The sequence below is a fragment of the Orcinus orca genome, chromosome 16 (assembly GCF_937001465.1).
Source record: "Orcinus orca chromosome 16, mOrcOrc1.1, whole genome shotgun sequence".
NCBI classification, from domain to species: Eukaryota; Metazoa; Chordata; class Mammalia; order Artiodactyla; family Delphinidae; genus Orcinus; species Orcinus orca.
Genome location: NC_064574.1, coordinates 71,244,985 through 71,267,350, shown reverse-complemented (window position 1 = coordinate 71,267,350; position 22,366 = coordinate 71,244,985). Strand labels below are relative to the sequence as shown.

The 22,366-nt window shown below is 54.0% G+C and overlaps 2 protein-coding genes across 5 annotated transcripts in view; one reads left to right on the top strand and one right to left on the bottom strand.

Annotated features, from left to right (window-relative positions):
• The window catches only part of LAT (linker for activation of T cells), a 237,997-nt gene that overhangs the window by 43,936 nt on the left and 171,695 nt on the right, over window positions 1–22,366 (top strand). The gene's annotated exons all lie outside the window — the stretch shown is intronic.
• SBK1 (SH3 domain binding kinase 1) overlaps window positions 1–22,366 on the bottom strand; it is a 50,531-nt gene that overhangs the window by 8,592 nt on the left and 19,573 nt on the right. The window contains exons 1-2 of one of the 3 annotated variants that reach the window (XM_033426060.2): window positions 14,977–15,806; window positions 9,621–9,811 (exon numbers count right to left, since the gene is read on the bottom strand). The exons of 1 other annotated variant lie outside the window; for it this stretch is intronic. The gene's annotated coding sequence lies outside the window, so the exon portion shown is untranslated. Of the gene's footprint in view, window positions 1–9,620; window positions 9,812–14,976; window positions 15,807–22,366 lie in introns of those variants that run through there. One more of the 3 variants, XM_049699371.1, reaches the window with a different exon arrangement.

Sequence of the window (22,366 nt, the reverse complement as noted above, 5' to 3'; positions counted from 1 at the left end):
GGGCCGTTTTCCACATCTCCTGGGAGCTGGACTGGCAGCCGCAAGTTGCTAGAAGCCCTTCTTCCCGCCCCACCTCCCTCCCCCAGGGACTGTCGGTGCTTGGCTTATCTCTGCTGCTTTGGCCTCAGAGTTGCCCTGGGCAGGCACCGGGCTTGGTGGGGGGCACACCTGCTCCCTCACCCCAGGCTCAGCCCATGCTCTGACCACTGCCCAGCTCTGCCTCTCTACAGCTTGAACACGCCTCTCCAGTGCCCTCCGCCATTCCTGCTGCCTGCCTTCGCTGCCCCCTGCCCCACACCCCACCTCCTTATCTCATTATCCTCAGGTGCCACTCCTCCAGGAAGCCTTCCGTGCTGCCCCAGGTGCCAATTTCTGTCTCTGAGGGGCCCCAGGGTTCAGACAGGGTCTGTATGTCTCTCTCTCAGGGCCTCTGTTGAATATGGTGGTCTCAGCTGTGTGTCCCTGTCTGTCCCCATCAACAGGCCAAGAGCGCCCTGGGGGCTGGTACTACATCAAATTCAACTCTTCCTTGTCCCTTCCCTTGGTTCCTAGGGTCCAGGTTGGGGGACCCTGTATATTGCCCCCCCTCACTCCTTCAACCTCCCTCTCCCCTCAGGCCTGTTCTCTGCAAGGTGTCAGCAGGAGACAAGGAATTAACCCGCACCCTGTCCCTGCGGCTGCGTCATCCCCCCAGGTACACACTGCCTCCGTCCCAGTTACTACACACGTGACTTAAGAGGCACAGTGGGGAACGATGGAAATGGCACGGGCCTTGGGGCTCAGCAGGCTTGGCCTTGATCCTAACGTGCGCCACTTTCTAGCTGGGTGACCTTGAATAAGTCACATCACCTCTCTGGGCCTCAGCTTCTACATCCATAAGATGAAGAAAATAATAACAGTAATAGCAGCGGCTAACTCTTAAATGTACTCACTACGTCAGGCCCTGTTTGGAGGATGAACTCATCTCACTTTCACAACTCCATGAGGTAGGTATTATTATTATCCCCATTTTAGGGGTGAAGAGAATGAGGCAGAGACTGAATAACTTGCCCAAGGTCATCTAGCTACTGCTGGCACTGGCTCCAAAGCTGGTGCTTTTAACCACTATTTTTTCCCCCAAGTCAGAATGTGTGAACATTGCATCCATATCCCTCAGTATCTGAGTGGGGAAATGGAGACCCAGAAGAGGACAGAGCCTCAGCCAGGGATGCGCATGCCGTCACGGAGCTCCTGCGGAAAGCCGGCTGGGTGCCAGGCACAGGTCCAGGTGTGCCACGTGTATGAACTCAATCCTCACAACAGTCCCCGAGGCAGGTGGACCAGCTCCTTTTTCAGGTGGGGACTTGAGCCCAGAGAGTGAAGTGAGACACATCAGCCTCACTGGTGGTTGAAGGCATAGACGTCTGGCATCAGGGGGAACTTGACCTAAAAGCATTTTACCTTCGTCTCTCTCACTGCCTCCACCTGGAGAAGCAGCCGAGGACCTGACGGCCGTGAACTTCCTAGCACCAGGCAGCAGAGGTCCTGGCCAACCTCCATTCACCCGGTGTAGCTGGTGCTGCATCCGTGCACACTCGAGCTGGCTGTGCTGCCCCAGGGGACCCCACGTGACCTGCACTCAAGTGTGTGCCCTCACTGGCCCCGAGGGAGGCCCTCGATTCCCCATCTGGGGTGCGGAAGGCAGGAGGGCGTCACCCCGTCTTCATGGCAGTGGTCGTGGCCCTGACCACAAAGGCTCTGGCCCCATGGGCTGGGTCTTCCGCCACAAGCTTGGAGGGCCACGGTAGTGGGGGGAGAGTTTCCCAAGCAAGAAGCAAGACCGAACCATCTACCACTTCCTGTTGGCAGGTGGCTCAAGCTGGGTGCCTCTTTCATGAAAACAACACCCAAAGCGTAACCCAACTCAGGCCTACTTTGGGACCCCCTTCCCCAGCACATGCACACCCGCAAACACACACACACACACACGCAGTGCCAGTCTGGCAAAATTTCACTCACTGAGTCCTCATAAGTACCCTGAGAAGGGGGCAAGATGCCTCCCATTTTAAAAATCAGCTTAATTGAGGTATAACTTGCATATCACAAAACTCCCCCGTAGCAAGTGTATAATTCAATGATTTCAGTAAATGCACAGAGCTGTGCAACCATTGCCATGATCAAGTGATGCTTTCTACTTTGTGGATAAAGAGCAGAGGCCCAAGAAACCTCTGACTTACTATGGTTATGGCAAAGATGACTTATGCCCTAAGTCATGCAAACCATGACTTACTATGGTTATGGCAAAGATGACTTATGCCCTAAGTCATGCAAACCGTGACTTACTATGGTTATGGCAAAGATAGCCAACTGCCCATCAAAGCTTTGTGTTCTCTCTTCTATAATACAGAGCTGTTTTGGAGGGTGGCTGTCAGCAGGGAACTACATTTCTCCTCTCGCCTGCTTCCAGGTGTGGTCACCTGGGGTGGCCACCTGTGACTGGTTTTCCCCAGTGGCATGGGAACAGAAGTGAGGCGTCACTTCTAGGCTGGAGCTTTTAAGAGTGGCTAAAGTTTCTTCCTCTTCTTCTGTGGCTTGATGCAGAGGACTCCAAGGCTCTAGAAGACGGTGGTGGAGCTACAGGACAGGAGGAGCCCGGGTCCCCTGGGTATGCGAGGCCTCCTGCCGATGAGGACTACCTGCTCTGTGTTTTGTGAGCCAGAAGTAAACTTGTTAGGCTGCTGAGATATATGGGGCTTATTTGTTACAGCAGCTAATACTGCCCTAATTCAAGAGTTATGTAGCAAGTAAACAAAAGAGCTAAGACTTGAACCTCAGTGTTTTCGACTGCCTGGAATGTGGCCAGACAAGGTAACCTGGATGGTGGTAACACTGGCAACCAAGAATCCAGTTATAGGAGTAGGTGGAGGGTGATCAGCCTGTGAAGGGAAGGGAGACTGCTCTTACCCTGTCTTGTGGGAGGATAATAATACTGGCAAATATTTACTGTTTACCATATGCCAGGTGGTACGCTAACAGTGGATTAAATCATTTAATCGCAGGATGTCTCAGAGGCAGGTGCTACTATTATTATCCCCACTTTACAGAAGGGGATACTGAGGCACAGATGGGCTGAGTAACTTGCCCAAGAGCTAATAACTAGCAGAGTGGGATTTGAACTCCGGCTATCAGGCTTTAGATCCCATGCTCTTATATGCTGTGTCCTGCGAGGCTCCTACAGGCAGACCCAGGCAGACAGCAACTCAAAAATGAGACAGTTCTCACAGTCTCACAGTCTCACACAGGGAGGAAGTGCGTTCTCTGCCGCTGGGAGCAGAGAAGCAGATACTGGAAGCCCATCTGTTGGGGGAAATCAATGCGGGGTGAGGCTGGACCGAGTCAGCCAGGCCTTTCTTACTCTCACTCTGGGAGTCTAAGGTTCTCTGTCCCCATGCCGGGGTCCCCTCTCTCAGGTCGCTGGACCCATGCTATGCCCTTAGCACAGGCAAACCCCAAGGGTACCCTCAACAAAGCCCTGGCCTGGAAGATGCCACTGAATAGTAATTGTGCCTGGGTGGGTCCCCTCTCTAGGTGACTCTGTTATTAAAAATCCCTGTGAAAAAGCAGCCACGAGGTGGAATTTCAGGTACCGAGGGGGGACACGGAGCCCCTCTGGCTTCTCTCACCTGCTTCACTTTGCTTCTGTCAAGGGAGGGGCTGGAGCTTCATCCCCTCAGCCTGCGTGGCTGAGCCAGCTCCCCACACCCCGCATTCTCCGCGTGCCCGCCTCCCCGTTTCTCCCCTCTAGCCCTCCCCACCTGCAGGGTCAAATAAATTGTCTCAAGAGCAGATTTGACCTGATCCTTGCCTTGTTCTGCATTTTCAGTGGTTCCCTGTATCGGCCTGTGGTGTTTTCTCCTGCCCAGCATCACTCTCCCTTTCCCCAGGGAACGGTCCCTCTCTCAGTCTGGTGGTTCAGTAGGGCTGTCCCCACTCTGGCTTTAAGCGCAGGTCTGACCCAGGGCCGGCCAACCAGGGGATCCATCCCATCCGCCAGGTCACCGTTGACTGGTTCAGAGATGAACACGTGACCAAAGGTGACCCACTGAGATCTCGCCTTAGGACTTTTGCTGAACTTATCAGGAAAGAGATACCTTCTGACCCCTGGGCTGCAAAGCTGGAGGACACGGGCCTGGAGCTGCTGGGGGCTGGCTGAGCCACCATGAGGGGAGCACCTGACCGAGAATGACGCAACAGAGACAGGCAGAGCAGAAAGATGGAAAGACGTCTGATGGTCCAGAGCACCTGCCTCCAGACATGCTGAAAGCCAATTACATTCCTGAATGTTTGTTTCATGAATCAATACGTTTCCTTTTTGGCTTAAGCCAGTTTGAGTTGAATTTGTGTAGCTTACAGCCTAAGGCCTCCAGACAAGCATATCTATTTGAGCCCAGGCACTGTGCTGGGTGCTGGCACAGGGTGAGTAGTTTAGATAGAGGGTATGAGATAGAGGGTATGAGCCTACAAGTCAAGGAGGCAAATAAAGGACTCAGATAATCATGAGGCCAGGAAGGCCATGATCAGTGCCCCAACATTTCCAAGAAGCGTCCTGGCAGTGGGGATCAGGGTACCTTCCTGGAGGAGGTGACACCTTAATGGGCCTTGGAGGGGATTAACAATCTAGCAAGAAACCCAAGAGCTCCTTGAAAGCAAGCCCCATGCCTTAACCATCTCGCTATTCCTAGCACTTAGCCAGTGTGTGACAAATGCCCGGTGAATAATTCTTTACGTGTCTGGGAAGCTGTAACTTTTTATATCTTGGCTTTCCTGAATGTGACCCTGCAGGCACATAGCTATTTTCCCAGGGGCCTGCGTGAGAGATCATTAGCCCCATTTTACAGGTGCAGAGACTGATGGCCAGAAGAGACAGTGATTTGCTCAAAATCACATATAAAGTTAGTGGCAGGGCTGGGCTAGAAGCCAGGGCATCTGCAGGGCAAGGTGCGGTCTCGCTCTAACAGCCGCAGCCCCAAGCACAGCAGAGATGGGAGTGGCTGTGAGTGACACTGGCCATTGTGAACAGAGAGGCTGGAGTGCTGTGATGAGAATGATGAAGATAATGGAGAAGAAATTTACAGTAAGAGCTAACACTTAAGGAACCCCTGTCCTGTGCCAAGTCCCTCAGGTAAATTAACTCGTCAAATCCTCACAACATCCTGTGACATGCGGGCTGCTATTCTCTCCAATTTACAGACAAGGAAACTGAGGCACAGAGCAGTCATGTCACTTGATCAAGACCGTCCATCAAGTGGTAGAGCCAGGATTCAAATCCAGGCATTATCACTGCCGTGTCCAAAAGCTTAACCACTGTGCTTTACCGTCTCTAAAATGATACAGTTAAAATGATCATTTATTTTCTCAGTTGCCAATTCTTTACATTGCTGCTGCCATTCAATCTTCACAGCAACCCCATTTTACACATAAGGATGCTGAGGCTCTCGGGGGTTAAGCAGTTTGCCCAAGGTCGCTCAGCTGGTACGAGGCAGAGCCAGGAATTGAACCTTGAATGACTCCTGCTCTATCTCCCTTTTCCTACTCTTGGTCTCTGGTTTGCAGCCAAGGCCTCCCTCCAGCCTCATGTCTTCAGCACCACAGGTGTGGACAGCACCCGGGCCAGCCCTGCACAAAGTGCAAGGCTAGGGGAGGCCCGAGGAGGCTGGGCAGAAGGATGGAGGAACGGCTGACAAACCAAACCCAGGCCCCCGGGGCTGAAAAGGTATGTATGGATATATGTGCTGCCGTTTATTTAACCAACTGATAGATGTTGGGTGTGCTCAACCTTTTGCTGCCGCAAACAATGAGTAGCCTTGTACATCAGTCATGTTGCAGTGTGCAGGTGTGTCTGTATGATCAATTCTAGAAATGGGTTGCCAGGTTAAAGGATGAGTGCATTTGGAATTTCTGCAGAGAGCTCGATGTCCCCCAGAGGGCTGTTGCACTGGCCCTCCCCCAGCCATGCAGGGGGAGGGCTGCTTCTTGGTGGAACATAGCAGCTGCTGCCTGCTCCCTCACCCTCTCTGGGCCTCCATATCACTTTGTTTAGTACGTTACTTTGAAGTGGGGGAAAACAGGAATAAGTTCCTCATTCGCTTGCATGTGCATAAAGTAACTCTGGAATCAACCAGGCACTAATGAACCCTCAGCACTCACTCCCACTGGCCTGAGTCGTCAGCAGCGACCTTCTAACTGCTCCCCCCCGCCCCCCCAACCCCAATCTCTTCTCGACACAGCAGCCAGGGAGCCCATCAAACCCCAATCAGATCACATTACTCCCCAGGTCAACACGCTCCACTGGCTCCCATCTCATTCCAAAGTCCTTACAACGGCCCTCAATTTACCCCTCTGACCCGCCTCCTCCCTCCCTCTGCTCCAGACACACTGGTCTCCCTGCTGTTCCCTGAACACGCCAGCTCCCCGCCTGGTGGCTGTTCCCTCTGCCCCCAGACATCCACATGGCTCATTTCCTCCAAGTTCTGCTCAGACAGCACCTTCTCAACTAGGGCTATCCTACTGCACTCCCTTTTCCTGCCTTTATTTTTTTTCCCCAGTAGAGTGTATCACTGTCTAATGTAATGTCTACTGTGAATGTCTCTTTTCCCACTAGAACTTAAGCACTGGGAGGGCAGGGACTTTGTTGGGCTGGTCTTGTTCACTGCTGTACGCCCAGCAGCTAGCACAGTGCCTGGCACATAGTAGGCACTTAATAAATATTTGGTGAATGAATGAATAATGAATGAATGAACAAATGAATGTCTGAGGAGAGAAGTGGGAACTGAGCAAATAGGGGCAGGGTGGGAATTAAACTTTTCACTAGGTACAATCCTGTTGAGTCTAGGGGGTGTAAGGAATCAGGCATGGCTGGGGGTCCAGACAATGCCAAGGGAGAGTGTGAGGAGAGGTCGTGCCCACCCGCCCAGGCTCAGCACCCCAGTGTGGTGTCCCCTGAGAGGGGCCTGGGGAGGAGTGGTCCAGCTTGATTGCCCTGAACTTCCACATGGAGCTGGCCTGTGCTCAGGAAGGTGGGCGCAGCTGGGAGCCCCCTTGACACCCACCCCTGATGGGAGCCCTCCCCCTACATCCCCAAGGCCAGTGCCCAGTCTGGTTCAATGCCACTTAACACCTTCTCGGAAGGGTATCCCTGACCCTCATGTTTTTTACCCCAGGGCAGAAATCAGTTCACGTGTGGGCTCTCCTATTTGCTGCCAGGGAGTGGGGGGTCCAGAGCTGGGCCCTCTCACCCCAGAAGGAGGCCTGTGAGTTGCTTGGGTAAGCTCTGGCCTCTGCTGCTGGTCCCCAGGGAGCCCTGTCCAGCTCCCCCGCCCATAGTTTTCCAATCTGTGAAATGAGCCATTTCATATCCCTTCATGGGTCACCGAAGTCTCAGTACGCTTTCCCCTGAAAAATGTCCCCAGCCACCACATTCACACTTCTACATACAACACCAGGGGGTCAGGGCCCCAGGGAGCCCATAAGAAAGTCCAGGTAAGTCCTCTCCCTCCCCTCGGTCCTTTGACACAAATACAGACTCTGCCAAACATTCTATTCAGGGTCAAAAGGAAGAGGAGAATATTCTCAAATCTTTTCGTCTTCCCTCATGGTGCAAATTCTGGCTACATCCCCTCTCGCTGTGTGGCCTAAGCTGTGGGGTCATACACCTGCCTAAGCCTCAGTTTGCCCATCAGTAAAATGGGGTGAGAATGCCTGTTTAACATGATGGGTTTCTGTAAGAATTAAAGGGGCACTTCCTACAGTGCTTGGCACAGAGCAGATGCTCAGGAAGAATCTGCTGGGAAGAGGGGCCTGAGACCTTGGTTCCGTCCTGGACCCTGACAACTCTGCGCCATCTTGAGTGAGGCCGTACTCTCACTGAGTCTTGGTTTTCTATGCTGGACGTGGGGGCCGTTTTGGCTTTGCTAAATCTTACCCCCAGAACCTGCTTGAGCCAGCAAGGACCTTGGAGATCACGTGGGCCAGCCCCGACATTTCCCAGGTGGGAGACTGAGAGGGGAGCTGAGACTTTCCCAAGATCAAGCAGCAGAAGCCGGAAACAGCATTCTTCCCACTGCCCTGCCCACCAGGGGCAGCCTGGGGTTCCCCGTGCCGCCGGGCTCCGCTTCTGGCTCCAGCCTCTGTCTCAGCCTCCCCTCCCAGCTGGTGCAGTCTGCCCCTTCCCCAGGGCACATCCTTGGTGGTTATTAATAGCTGAAGCTGCCGCCCGCCTGCAGCTGGTGCCCAGAGTTGGGACAGACCCTCCAGCCAGGCCCTGTGGGGAGGTGGGAGCCCTGGGCCTCCTCGTTCCCAGCCTACCTGTGGCAGCCCCTGTGGGTGTGGGAGGAGGCATGAGCCTTGTTGCTGGGTGACGTGGGCAGCCCGGCACTCAGGGGCCTCGCCTGGGTGTCCACCAGTGGACAGGGGCCGGCCAGTGGGGAGATGGCTGGGTGAGCAGAGGCTCCCTGAAGAGATGAGCCCTTCCTTAGCTAAGGCCTTCACCTGTCCCCCGTTCCCTGAGCCCCTACTGAGGGATGGAAGTGGGGATGTAGCCTAGCTTAGGAGCCTGGAGCCCCGATTCAGCCACCCCTGGGTGGAACCAGGTCACCAGCATACAATTTTGGGTAAGTCACTTACTTTCTCTGTGCCTCCATTTCCTCATCAGTAAAATAGGGTTAATAATACCTTAAATAGGTTGAAGTATTATTAATAATAGCTGACATTTATGAGCCACCTGAAGTGTAAGTATTTTATACAGATTGACTCATTCAAACCTCATAACCATCTTAGGAGAAGCTGCTATCGCTATTCCCATTATATCCCTCACAGCTCAGGAACCCGAGACTCAGAGAAGGGACGATTAAGTAACGTGTCCAGTGGCACACAGCTAAGGCGTGGCTTAGGGAGATCTGCCTGGCTCCAGAACATTCAGTAAATATTTGCCAAGCACCTACTATGTGTTTGGGTCTGGAATACATTCATGAACCAGACACACAGCCCCGTCCTCAAGGACCTTATATTCTAATTTGGAGACAATGATAAAGGTAAGTAAGAGACGTCAGTCAGACAGTGAGAAGTCCTAAAGGGAAAAACAAAGCAGGGAGAGGTGAGGAAACGCCGGGGGTGGGGAATAGGATTGTAGATGGTGGGGTGAGGGGGGTCAGGAAAGGCCCCTGAGAAGGCTACAAGCACGTGGAGACTAGATCTTGTAGGAGAAGAGCCCTGCTGGCAGAGGCAAGGGGGGGATGGCAAGGGCTGTGCTTGGTGCGCTCATGGAACAGTGAGGAGGCCGGCATGGCTGTGGAGTAGCAGGTAAGGTGCAAGGGGCCAGAGCGGAGTGTAGAGGTAAGGGATGGGGGGCAGTGGGCAGGGCCCTGGAGGCCATGGCGAGGACCTGCCTTTCACTTGGAGATGCATGCCAGACTCCGGACCTGGGCAAAGCCTTCCTGAAGCCAGCCCATGCGCCAGGCCCTGAGAGGCCAAGAGACAGCAGGAACCCGACTCCGCTGCACTCGGAGACCCCCAGTCCAGCCCCCAGCAGCATCCCACCACTGTCCTTGGAGGGGCTGAGTGAGGAAGGAATAGGGGAGCCTTACAGACTTCCTTCGAAGATTCCTCTGTGCTGCAGCTCTCGGCTGTCGTGGCCCCAGGTGAGAAGAGGTGTGCGGGCAGTATGTCCAGGAATGCAGCCAGGGCCCAGGTTAGGTTCTGCCGGGTCCTTCTGGCTGGCCGTGGCCTGTGGACTATGTGTGAATGATGGAAGAGCGGGCAGAATCTTCTCCGAATCCTAGATATGGAAGCTTGAGTAAAGACCTTCACCCCGAGCCTCCATTTTTTTTTAAAACTGTACAAGTGGGACTAGCATTTCTGCTCAGGGCTTCAAGGGACTGATGGTAACAGCAAACCTTAGAGGGTACTGGGTGCCACTCACAGCACTCTACAAACCTCCATCACTTAATCCACTATGAGCCTACAAGGCAAGTACTAGTATCGTCCCCTTTTTTGTAGGTGAGGGACCTGAGGCACAGAGGCTAGGCACCTGGCCCAAGATCACACAACGAGTTTAGAGGCTGTGCTTTTGGCCACTAACCCACTCCCTCCCAGACACACTTGGGGTCAGGGCTGGCAGGTACCCAAGCCCTCGGGATGGGATGATCTCCCTGCAGGACTGTGGGCTCCAGTTCGAGAGTAGGAAGCCTTCCTGCTATGTTGGGGGGCCCAACAGACCAGAAGCTACCCTGGGGCAGGGATTTGTGCAGCTTCAACAGGGCCTGACCAGGAGGAGGACGAGGCAGCTCTGTCCTGTCCAGTCCCCACCCCTGCCCCTCAGGGCCATCCCAACACCCAGAGGCAGGTGGAACATTCTCTGCCTCTCCCAGGACTGGCTAAAGCCACAGGGAAGGAGAGCAGGTGCAGTGGGGAGTCACAGTGGCTGGACCCACTCATTTGCATACCCCGCTGCGGGTGGCAGAAGTATTAAGCAAACACTTAAGGAGCAGGCAGAGCTAAAAGTGCTTTATCATTTAATCCTCCCCACAACTCTAGGAAGGAGCTAGTATTGATATTATTCCCATTCTACATGCGAAGAAACTGAGGCATGGAGGACACTGCCTCATCCAAGGTCACGTAGCTAGTGAGTGGTCAAGGCAGTCTGATGCCAGTTTCACCAAAACCTTTGGGGGTTCACAGAGCTGGGCTCAAATCCCCACTCTGGGTTAAGGAGGTGCTGCTCTCGGTGCTAAATGAGAAAGGATGTCCAGTGGCCGGTGTGGGGCACTTGACACTGAAGAATGCTTCCCTCCAACCCTGATATTACACGGTTCCCTGAATGGGGGCTTAGCGGGGAGTCTGGACTTGTCCCCTCTCCAGACTGTGGCCAAGCTATACGGTGGGTGGAGGGGAGGATGGGGAGAGGGTGGACAGGAGAGGAGAGGGGGCTCTAACGGGCCCCACCAGGCCTAACGCCACAGCTTCCTGAGACCTAGAAGGGGGACCAAGGGAATAGGGGAGGGAGGGGGCAGTCTGGAGAAGACTAGGTCTGTTGGAGATGCTGGTCCTGGCTCTGGCCAGAGGCCCATCTGCCTGGAGGAGGAAGCCTGGGGACAGAAGCCTGGCAGGCACCTCACCTAGAAAGCAGCTCTGGGCAGGAAGAGGACCTCGACTACAGCTGCCATATGTATGTCCCACCCCTCAGGCTTGACTCTCACCCTACCCCACCCATAGCAGGGGCAGGTAGGTCCTTAAGCACCACACAGAACTGCCTCTCAAATACCTGCTTCGCCTTTCCTGGGGACCAAAAGCCCTCTGGCTCCCCCAGAACAGCTATAGGAAGACCAAGAAGACATTACCACCAAGGGTTACTTACCCACTTGCCAATGTGCCCTTTCCAATAGGAGCCAATAGTTTCTGAGCACTTTTCACATGACAGACCCTGTCCTAGGCCCTTTTCATGCTTTAGCTCACTTAATCCCCCTGTTGACCCTGAGGTAGGTATTATCCTTGTTTTCCACATAAGTAAAATGAAGCTCAGAGAGGTTAAGTGACTTGCCTGAGATCACACAGCAGCTAAATGGAATTCAGACCCAGAAGTCCAGAGCCTGTGCTCTCAACTATAGTGCTCTGCTGTCTCCTTTGGCCTCGGGCTGCTGTAGACCTTCATCCAGGAAGATGGCACACTCCCTTCCAGGGCCATGCCCAGGGGCTGGGGCCCAGTGCTGACTCCTGACCCCTGGCTCAGCTACTTAGTGTCACCCACTGGTTTCCTTAATGTTTAGGGTATGTCAATATTTTTGCATGACTTCTGCATCTAGGCCCGCACGTCTCCTGCCCGACCAAAACTACAGCAGTTTGGACTCAGTCCTAGAAAGTTAGAACAAGGAGGAAGATTATGGCTGAGAGAACCTCTAGTCCAATTCCTCCCTGACACATGGGTAAACTGAGGCCCAGAGGGCAGACCTCCCCAAGAGTCCTCAGTAGGACCTGGGTCTAGAACCTTGGACTTTTGCTCCTGGGCAAGTAGGACAATTAAAACAGGTTTTTGCTGGCTGAATCCTTCTAATCTAGAGGAGGGGGCACAAGATGGGGCCCAGAGTGGAAAGTGGGACCAGGCTGGAGATGCTTCTGGCTGGAGGAATCCAGGCTCACTGCACCACTTAGCCCTAAAAGCTTCGGAGGGACACTGCTCTGTACAGGTTCTAACTTGGCCATGGGGGAGGCAGGAAAGACACATGTGTGCAAACACACACAGACAAAGGTCACCCTCTGAGCAAACATTTTCTGGCCTCTACCCTAGGCCTGCAAGACCAGATGCCTATAAGAGGGGCCAGCAGGTCATGGAAATGAGTGAACAGGCCAGGTGGGGCCTGGGTCAAGCTGCAGGGTGATAGCCAATCTAAAGAAGGTTGTCATTCTTTGGTTCTCGCCTGGGCTTATCACAGCATCTGATTTTCCAAGAGGATCCAAAAATCAATATTTGTGTGTGAAACTGTATGTTTGTTTAGCATTGGCAACAAATACAAACATGAGAAAAACACTGTTTGGATCAACAAGATGTGTCTAGCAGTTGTGTTTTACAACATGTGCTACACAATATGCTGGGCTCTGGGTTAGACAAAGCCGATGCAGCAGGGAGGGCGCAGACCTGGTCCCACCTCCTGGAGGTCGGAGATCGGAGTCTGGATGTGGAGACACACTCTCACAGCACATACAGACACGGGCCACCGTCTCCCAGCCACCAACCATCCATCAGTCTAACTCTACTCTCCACCCTGTGCCAGCCCAGGTCAGATCAAAAGGGGAGGCGGAGAGCTGCCCTTGAGCCATCCTATAGTGGGGCTTTCCAGGTCAGGCGAACAGCACATGGTAGAGGGAAGGACAGACAGGAGGCAGAAGTAGAGGCTGGAGAGTGAGGAGCGGGAACTGGCACTCAGGAGGTGGTTTCGGGCCACACTGCAAAGGGCTTTGATGCCGCTTTATTCCAGACTCAACGGGGAGCTCTGCAGGTTAGCGAGGAGGGAAGATCTTACTCCCTTGTCCCCCTCTGGCCTCTTGATGGTTTTCCCTAGTCACAGTGACTCAAATCTCCACTCTTTAGCCTCTCACTCCACTCCCTCGCTGGTGGGTCGTCTGACAAGGCCCTGGGCTCTTGGGAACCCCCCGGGGGAAATGAACTCCTTTAGAGATGGAGAGGACACACCTGGATGCTTCTGCCGCCCAAGGGCGATCCACATCCACCCCACCGGCTGCAGAGTGAGTGGCCCACTGCCGTTATCTCTGGGAGATGCCACATGCTTGCCCAAGGTCACCCAGTCTTCAGGGCAGTTGGCTCCCCCCACAGCCTGGGCTGAGGGGCACTGTCTCAACTGTCCTTGAATTTGAAGGTGGGGCTGCCAGGGCTCTGGCCTGGAGCTCCCCAACCTCTTCTCCGGCTGACCACATCCTACCCCTTAGGTCCATGCCAGCAGCAGGTGGGGGTGGGGGCACTTGGTACTGGGAAGCGGGGAGAGGAGTAAGCTGCTGCCCAGGCTCAGTGCCCCCAAGTCTGCAGCACTATGTGGGCCCCAGGGTGGAGTGTGGGACCAGGCTGGGGATGCAGATCCTGCTGAGGATCAGGTGCTTCAGGAGTGGGGTCAGAACCGGTCAGCTGGGCCTGACCAGACCCACCCCAACTGATCCAACCAAGCACAGCCTGGGCAAATTGAGAACAGCCCAGACATCTGATGAACAGGAAAGATCAGGAAAGAGGATGAAGTGGGAAAAAGGACCTTGACTCCAGGGCCTGGTACATCACAGACACTAGCTAAAGGTTTGTTGAATGAATAAGTGAACAAAGGAACTCCTGGTGGGGCTACCTGTACTCAGAGTCCTACCTTCTTCAGCATCACTGCTCGCCTGCAGAGGGCTCAGAGAGAGGAGGCTGGTGGAAACGCCAGCAGCCCAGAGTGTGTTCCCTCGGCATGGTCCAGTCCCTTCTTACGATCTCTGATCCAGAATTCCAGGATAAAACATCCCCTGGGCCTCTCATCTTCCCATGAGCTGCAAGGCCTGGGGGTCAGGACCTCACTGAAGGCCAGGCTGGGGTACTGCTTTGTACACCACCTATAAAGCTACAGTGAGAACCTAGAATGGTTCCTTGGTTGTCCAGGATACACTGACCCCACCTGAGGTTTGGCCCTGGGTGTTTTGGAGGTCAGGAGCAGAAGGGAGGGCCTTGGGTTTGCTGTTCCTGGGGTACATGGGGACAGAAAGGTGCCCTGACCTGAAATGGCTTCTTCTTCCAGACTTCCTCCCTTCCCCAGAAACCAGAGCCTCACTTTGGAGAGGGCTTGTACCTTCCTGTCCTGAAGGGAGCACGAAGCATGGCCTGGGTAAAGATACCCCTTCCCAGCCTGGGTTGGGGGCAGTGGAATCACAGAGAAAAGAAGGGAATCCCACCCATTCTCTCAAACACACCCCTTCCCTGTCTCTCGCAGACAAAGACACACACCCAAAGCCCCATCCATCACCCTAGGGCCACACACTGCAGGCCCCCTCACCTGTGGACACCCCAAATCTTCTCTTCCCAGGGGGGGACTTCACTTGAGAACTCAGCCTGGCCTTTGGGGGAGGGGTATATACACTCCAAGGACCAAGGATCCAACAGCTCCAGGCTCACAATTTTGGGGGGTGGACTCCTCACCCTCTTCCTCCTTCTCTGTGGCGCAAGGGTCTCTGCCACCACTCCCCCGCAGGGCCGGGAAGCTGTGCCCAAACCCCGGGGCCGGGGTGTGGGGTGGGGGAAGGGAGAGGAGGAGGGGGCGGCTCCTCCAAGCGAGACACAAAGAGACGTCCTTCAGCCTCGGCTCCATGGCGACGCTGGGGAGGGGGCGGTGCGCACCCAATACTTCCTTCCCCACCTGCAGGGCTAGGGACCTCGGCGGCCACTCACCTGCCCCTCACCTGGGCCCGGCTTACCTGGGCTGGGGCCGCGGGGACGCCGCGGCAGGGGGCCTGGGCGCCGTCTCGGTTTTCGTCGTCAGCCCGGCCCGGGGGGCTCAGGGCGCCACAACCATGGGCTGGGATGAGAAGGGCGCCGCGAGGGGCTCAGTCGCCCCAGTCCTGGACCTTCGAGGGGGAGGTCCCAGAGGCCTCTTGCTGGTGAGGGATAGCTCTTGCTGTCCTCGGGTCCCTAGATTTGGGGTTTCTGTGAGCCGGAATCGGGGAGGGGGGGAGGTCTAATACCCCTGATCTAGGGGCGTTCTGAGCTGGGTCTTCGTGTCTTGAGGTGTGGAGTTGTAATGGCCAGGATCTTGAGAAGGGGTCCCCACAATCCCGGACAGGGGGGTCACTGCGTTCTAGGTCTTGTGGGGGCCCCGACTGAAGAGGGGGTGTCTTCGCGGAACCGCAGGGAGGTCGCTGTCTTCTGAATACGGAGGTAGTCTCCGCCTTCCCCGGCTGGGGAATAGCTCTGTATTGGATCTGGAGGGGCCACCCGCTTTCCTAAGGGTCTCTGGGTCCTGGATGTGGTGGGGGGATCCCCACGCTCCCCGGCTGCGGGGGCTTGCAGAGTCCCGGCCACCGCAGGAGCTGGGAGGAAGCCCCTCAGCCGCTGGGGGGCTCCGTCGCCGCCGCTACGAGCAGCCCGGCCCGGCGGTCCCGGACCCCGGCCTGGTCCGGGCTCTGGCTGCGGCTCCTGCTCGCGCTCCGCCTGGTGCTCGGGCCCCGGCCCCGGCGCCCGCCCGGGCTGCGCTCCATCGCGGCATCGCGGCTCCGCCCTCCGGCCTGCGCGCACCTGCCCGCCTGGCCCGCGGCTCCGCCCTCTGGCTCGCGCGCCGCCGCCCGCCCCTTTGTCCGCCCCGCTTGGCGCGCGCCCTCGCGCACGCGCACTAACTCCGGCGCGCTCTCGCCCTCCCGCCGCGCCCTCCAGCCGCGCGCCGCTGGGCGCAGATTCTCCCCTCACGGCGAGAGTAGCGCGCGGCGCCCCCACCCCGCCTTCCGGCCGCGCTGGGTCCTAGCGCCCGAGGGCTGCTTTTTTCTCCTCCCATCCCCGTCTTTTCTAGGTCAGAGCCCACAAGGGGGCGAGAACGAGGTTAGAGAGGAGTCGGGGGAGTGTGAGAGGGTCACCTGGTCCAGCCTCTTGGCTCCTGCGGGACCAGACTGCCCCAGACTGTCCCAGTCTGTTCTTGTGGGGCGGAGCCTGTCTTTTTCAAGGAGGGAAACATCTAAACCCTGCAATCCGATGTAAATTCATCCATCCATCCATCCAACCATCCATCCGAGCAGAACGTCAGAGAACTAACTCAGGAAAGTCTACTTAGGAAAGAGGTTGGAAACTGGGGCCTTGAAGGTCATGTCCAGCCCAGGTTGCGTTTTTGACCCCGGTTGTAAACAGGTAGTGGCTAGTCATGGGATGCAGCTGGGATTCACAGTGCTCACCAGTTACAAGGGAAGAAAGGGGATTCCAGGCAGCATCATGTGCGAAGGCACTACCCAGGTATGAAGGATATTGTCTGTTTGGTAACTGGAAATTGTGACGTGGAAGGAAGTGGGGTGGATGAGGATGGAGATGAGATGGGGGCAGCTCAGCCTCCCAGGCCCTATTTTCCTCTTTCTCAGCCTCACCCACACTGTTTCCCTGAAGAGAAAGCCCCTAACACCCCCTGCACCTTCCCTATTTGTCCACCCAGCACACTCTTCCCAACCACTGCCTGCCCCCCGCCGCCCCCCAACTGTTTCTAGAAGTTTTAGAGCCAGGGATTGCAAACTCAAGTACTTATAGGTAATATAGTGACTGGGGTCAGGTGTAACGTGATAGGGAATGGTGGAGATGAAGCAGACGAGCATCATGGGCCCTGGGTGGACAGATGATTTTTCAAGCAGGAAATCCATATTCTAACATACAATTGTCCAACTTTTAAATGTTTGAAACTAATTCCCCAAATTCAAAAATACCGAATGGGCCAAATGAAACATTCTTTGGGGCCAAATCTGGCCCATGGGCCATCGGTTTGCAACCTCTGCTGGGGAGAATATTGCCTTACTTCCTAACTTGTCTCCCTCCAGCCTCTATCAAAACTTTAAAAAAAAAAAGAATCCAAGTCTATGTGATCATCAGCTCCGCAAAGTACAAAGTAGATTGGGTTGCTCCCCTACATAAAATTGTCAATAACTCCCTGTTACCACCAGGGTAAAATTCTAACCTTATCCGGGCATTCCAAGCCCTTAGCCTTTGGGGCCTCCTACCTTTCCCCTGCTGAGGCCCCCTCTTCTCCATTCAGCCTTGACCTCAGCCGGTATTCCTAGAACATCTGCTCTCTTGTACCTCTGTGCCTTTATACATTTTGTTTTCTCTGCCTCGAACATCTTTCCCCTCTTCGTTGTACTCCAAACAGCTTTCCTCCAAGATACCTCCTGTATGTCTGTCTACCTTTCCTCTCTGCTCCCTGTCCTGGCAATGTTCCCGAGTTTCAAATTTCATTCGGTGTTCTGATCCTCTCCAAGTAAGGCCTTATTGTCCCAAACAAATGAATGGAGGGGTTTGAGTTATTGGGCAGGTAGTAGAGGGAGACTAGAGAAAGAAGGAAGGGAATATCTTCCTTCGTCTAACACATGAGTCCCAGAACATTAGCATTTAGAGAGTAGTTCCTCTTTTTACAGGTGGGGAAACTGAGGTCTAGAGAGGAGCAGAGGTAGAATCAGGCCTTGAAATTCTCCCAGCTATGGTTATCAAGGGTAGTGCTGTTCAAGGCCACTTTCCGAAGAAGCCTTCCCTGATTCTTCAACTGGGGATTTGATTCCCACCCCTGTGATTAGTAAAGCTTTGCCAAAATGCATTGTGGGTAATCAACACCCCCGCTCCAGCTCTGCAGGGAGGGAAGTCTTGGTCCCCAAAGGGGGCACACTCTTACCAGGGGACACAGCAAAGGTCCTATTAAAATTTAAGCTATGGCTGCTTGCCGGGGTACTCTGGACTCCGTGTGTTCTGGGACCAGCAGGCAAGAAGAGGAGTCACTGTCCTGGCAGAAGTAACTGACCCTCATTAGTTATTAGAAGTTACTAGAAGTACCCTGATCCGTTACTAGAACAAGGCAGGGCTGCTTTTACAAAGTGGGAGCAGGGAGAAATACATGTGGAACCCAGTGATCCATTGAAGTGATCCATTGGTTATGATAACTAAGAGTTTAGACCCCTCAGGACTGAAGGGTTGGGTCACACCATCCGGTGACCCATCAAGACCTGCCAATGTAACAGTTGAGGGTGTGGATAATTGAGAATGGATGGTGGAAGGGGAATGGGATGAGTACCAGTTATGTCCCTGAGATCAAGTGCAGCAGAAGGGAGGGGAGCTGTAGTTGGTTCCACTGATCTCCCTCTTCAAAGTTTCCCCTTAGAAAGAGAGGCTCATGACATCCACAGAAGAGCCATGTGGCACAAGGGGTGGGATGTGGCAGCCCTGAGAATGCACCACCCAGATCTCTGACTGCAGGGATGGTGACTGAGGGCAGCAGCTGTGGAGTCTGCAGGGTTCACAGAGAAGGCTCCTTTGCTTCCCTCCAGCCCATCCCAGCCAAAGACTGAGCGCAGCAGAGACTCTAAAGCGCCCAGTTCCTGGGAGATACAGGGCTTCTCTGACGGGCAACTTGAGATCAAGCACTCTCCATTGGATTTGGTGGAACTTTCTTAACATTGCACTGCAATCTAAGACGCTTCCTATCCCACCTTCCTTCCTTTCTTTCCCTTTTCCAAATATTGGATCTATTTCAGTCTGACAGTTCTCCCAGCCTCCTCTGGCTCCTTCCCCATGTTCCCGCCCAAGCATTTTCCCCAGTAAATCTCTTGCATATCTGACCCCATCTTGGCCCACTTCCTGGAGGACTGAACCAATACAATGTATGCGAAGAGAGGAACTAAAGCAGCTGTGTGTAATGCTGCAGCCCTTTTTCCTTGACACCCAGAGATAATCCACTCTGGCCAGCTCAAATTTTGCACCCACAGCAAATGCTGCCTTTGCAAGAGAGGGTTTTGATGGGTGTCACTTGGATAGCAGGACACAAACGTAAAACTTAACTGTCACCTCCATAGCGACACGGGAGGAACACTGGAAAACAGAGACCTCCACTGAGATTTCCTCTGCCCACACCCCTCTCCAACGCTGACATGTCCTCATGGTCTTGGACAGTCAGTTGCTGCTCCCTGCACAGGGAAGCATGTGAGACCTGGAACCACAGGACTTTTGATGATTTTGCATTTTTCCCTTGGCTGCATTTTCTATTCATTGATGTGTCAGAAATTTCTGTTACTGTTGGGGGAAACAGGGAAGGAATTGAGAGTCCCTGTCCTCTAGAATCTACATAATGTTTCAAACTATATGGGTTTGGGTACCTCTACCAGCTGTACTGAAAGGGCTCTATTGAGACCTTGTCTTGGCCGTGTTGATCATCTCCATCAATGAACAATGATGGCCTTTGGGGGTTTTCCCCAGTGTACTCTATGTTCTATGATGGTCCTTATTGCATCTGGCCCCAGTCATGACTGGGAGAAGACGTTCCTGGCTTGTTGGTCTGCGTTATGATGGTCTCGTACAGGAATAATTTCCTCCCCCGGAGGGCCACCATCATGCCCAGGACATTGCTGCTGGCGACTGGCTCATGCAGCATGATCAGGGGCCCTGGTGGCATTGGTGACTGAGTAGCTCAGAGAGCTGATCAGGCTTAGGATGCTGGAGACAATGCCATTTGGGGCAAAGGTACAGAAGCTGCCCACAGCCAGGAGCGGGAGCATTCAGGGCCGCTGGGAGACACAGGTCAAGCTATAGATGGTAAGGAAGACCAAGAATCTACCTAAACCCACAATGGACCAGAAAGCAGACAGTGGGGCAGCCCCAGCTGTATGGCAGCTGGGGGCCATGGATCTTTGAATCTCTCAACACCTTTTTAGAGAAAATATTCTGAAGTGAGAAACACAGTGTTCTAGCGAGAGTCCTGATGGGCTCTCCACCTCCCGGGTCGAAATACAACTCTGTGTCCACGGCCAGCAGGATGCCACTGATGATGGGAAGTACAGAGTGATGGTAGTGCAGAGAGGAAAGAACCCTCTTCTTTGTGACACCTCAGAGCTGCTGAGTTGTACTTGGAGCTGCTTTGAAGGGAATTCTGTCCCTTTGCAGCTGAAAGCGTGCCAACTGATTTGAGAAGACTAACTGTGGTTGCCCTTGGGGATGGAGTCCAGGAAATGGGACTGGGGCGGGGACAGATCACGGGAATTCACCTTTACCTGTCATGTTTTATTATTTTTTTATTGAAAACATCTGACACAAATATGATAAAATGTTAACATTGATTCTAGTTGTGGATATGCACAGGGTTACACTTTTCTCTATTTTTTTAAACTTTTTTTTCAAAATAATTAAAAATTAGTGGGAGCGTTTTTAAATGGGATCTTGAAAAAAGAGAGGAAAAAATAATTTTTTCACTGTGTGACTCTGTTTTCTAAAGCCAGGTCTAAGAACTATCTGAAATGATCTCATCTCTCGCTCTCTGAGGAGCACGGGAATGAGTAGTACATTTGGCTCCCTGGCCCCCTGCCACCTGTACCTACTGCTCATGGCGGATCTGAACGCCTGTGTTCCTTAGGGATGGATGTGGCTGTTTCTCTGGGACATAGTGGAGTGAGGATCTGATAGGTCTTTGCCCCTCCCCCACCATGCTTACTGCAGGGGACCTGGGAGCATCTTCAGAACAGAGGCTACTCAGAGCCTTGTCAGTCTCTGTTCCTTCCTCAGGGATGGGTCACCAAAGCCAGCCCAGGAATGTAATAGACATTTGAAAGGAAGAAAGTGCTGTCTTGTACACATCCCTGGAGGGCTGGCTTTAATGATGTCCTAGTTTGGGTTTCCCAGAAACAGACCCTGAGAGAGGGATTCGATATCCTGTGGGGTTTTTTTGGCAGGTGATCCCAGGTAGGGGGGTAGAGGAAAGAGACAGGAAGGCCGTGACAAATCACCACTGCAGGCAACTGGAGGTGAACACACTGGGGCACTCTCAGAGACAGTATAGAACATGCACGGCCATACACTGAACATGTATGATATCCCGGCTCCTGTCGGTCACTGGTGAGAGCTGTTGGGCAGGGGCGCAGGCCCCTGTGGATGTGGGCAGAGCAGGCTGGAACAGGGAAGGCCCTCAGGAAGAGGGGCCAGGATACTGGCAAATAGAAGTTGGGAAGGGGCCCAGGGAGATCCAGGCGGGGAACGGACAGTGTCTGCCACAAATAACCAGCCCTTCGAACAGGGCCCTGGGGGTGGCTTGATGCCCATCTATTCCAAGTAGAGTGGAATTCTGTTACACAGCATCATCTGTCCCCCATTTTTAGCAACAGAACCCCAGTTTTCCTTTGGGCACTCACATTCCTTGACGTACCCTTCCCTACTCATTAGGGCTTCTGAAAGTGGGGCTCACCTGTTCAGCTCTAGGGGTGGGCTTGTGACCCAGCTCCCGCCAATCAGCATATACCAGTCCCCTGGCCACACTGATTGTTTCTGAGACGTGTCTGTGCCCCATGCCAGGCTGATACAATAGAACTTTCTTTCCATTGCCCCGGAAGAGGGTGGGATATAAGCCTGGAATTGCTCCCACGAGGGAGAACCTCCCAGAGGAAGAAGCTGACCTAGCAGAGAGCAGAGCCAAGAGATGGAGAGCATCAGAATCCCAGTGTCATCATTTGAGCCCCTGGATCTAGCCATACCTGAAGACCCTGGACTTTTCAGTCGTGTAACCCAAAAATCCCTTTTGTGCTTACGTCAGTTTGAATTGGGTCTCTGTCACTTACAACCCCAAGCTCTTTGCACTATGTGTAAATGGGGGTTTCTAAAGTGTTTAAGAATGCAGGAGTAAATGAAAGGTTCTCCCCTCTGTCCCCCATAATCACTATTTCCTCCGCATCCCAGGTTGTCTGAAGAGATTCTCAGAGGGAGCTCAGTGTGTCCAGGGGCAGGAGTTTGGAAGCCTTGGAGCCCAGCTCCTGCCACCTTAGGCTGGTTGTTCTTGGGGCCACGTGAAGAGCTGGGGGGATCATAGCTGAGCAGGCAGGGTGGATGCCTGGGCTGCCACGTGGGGCCCCTTTCCCTCTAAGCATCAGGAACCTCTGTGTTCCTGGCCAAGGCACGCAGGCGTGCATTCACGCATTCACATTTATTCACTGGCACCTGCTGTGTAAGGGCACCAGGATAAAAGGGTGGGCTAAACAGACAATCCTTGCCTTCAGGAGCCTCCAGTCTAGTGGGGGAGACCCTATACCAATCACACCAGTAAACGTCAAATCGTGAGCTAAGTAGTTCCAGGCCCCATCTCACTCCTTCCTGCTCCTT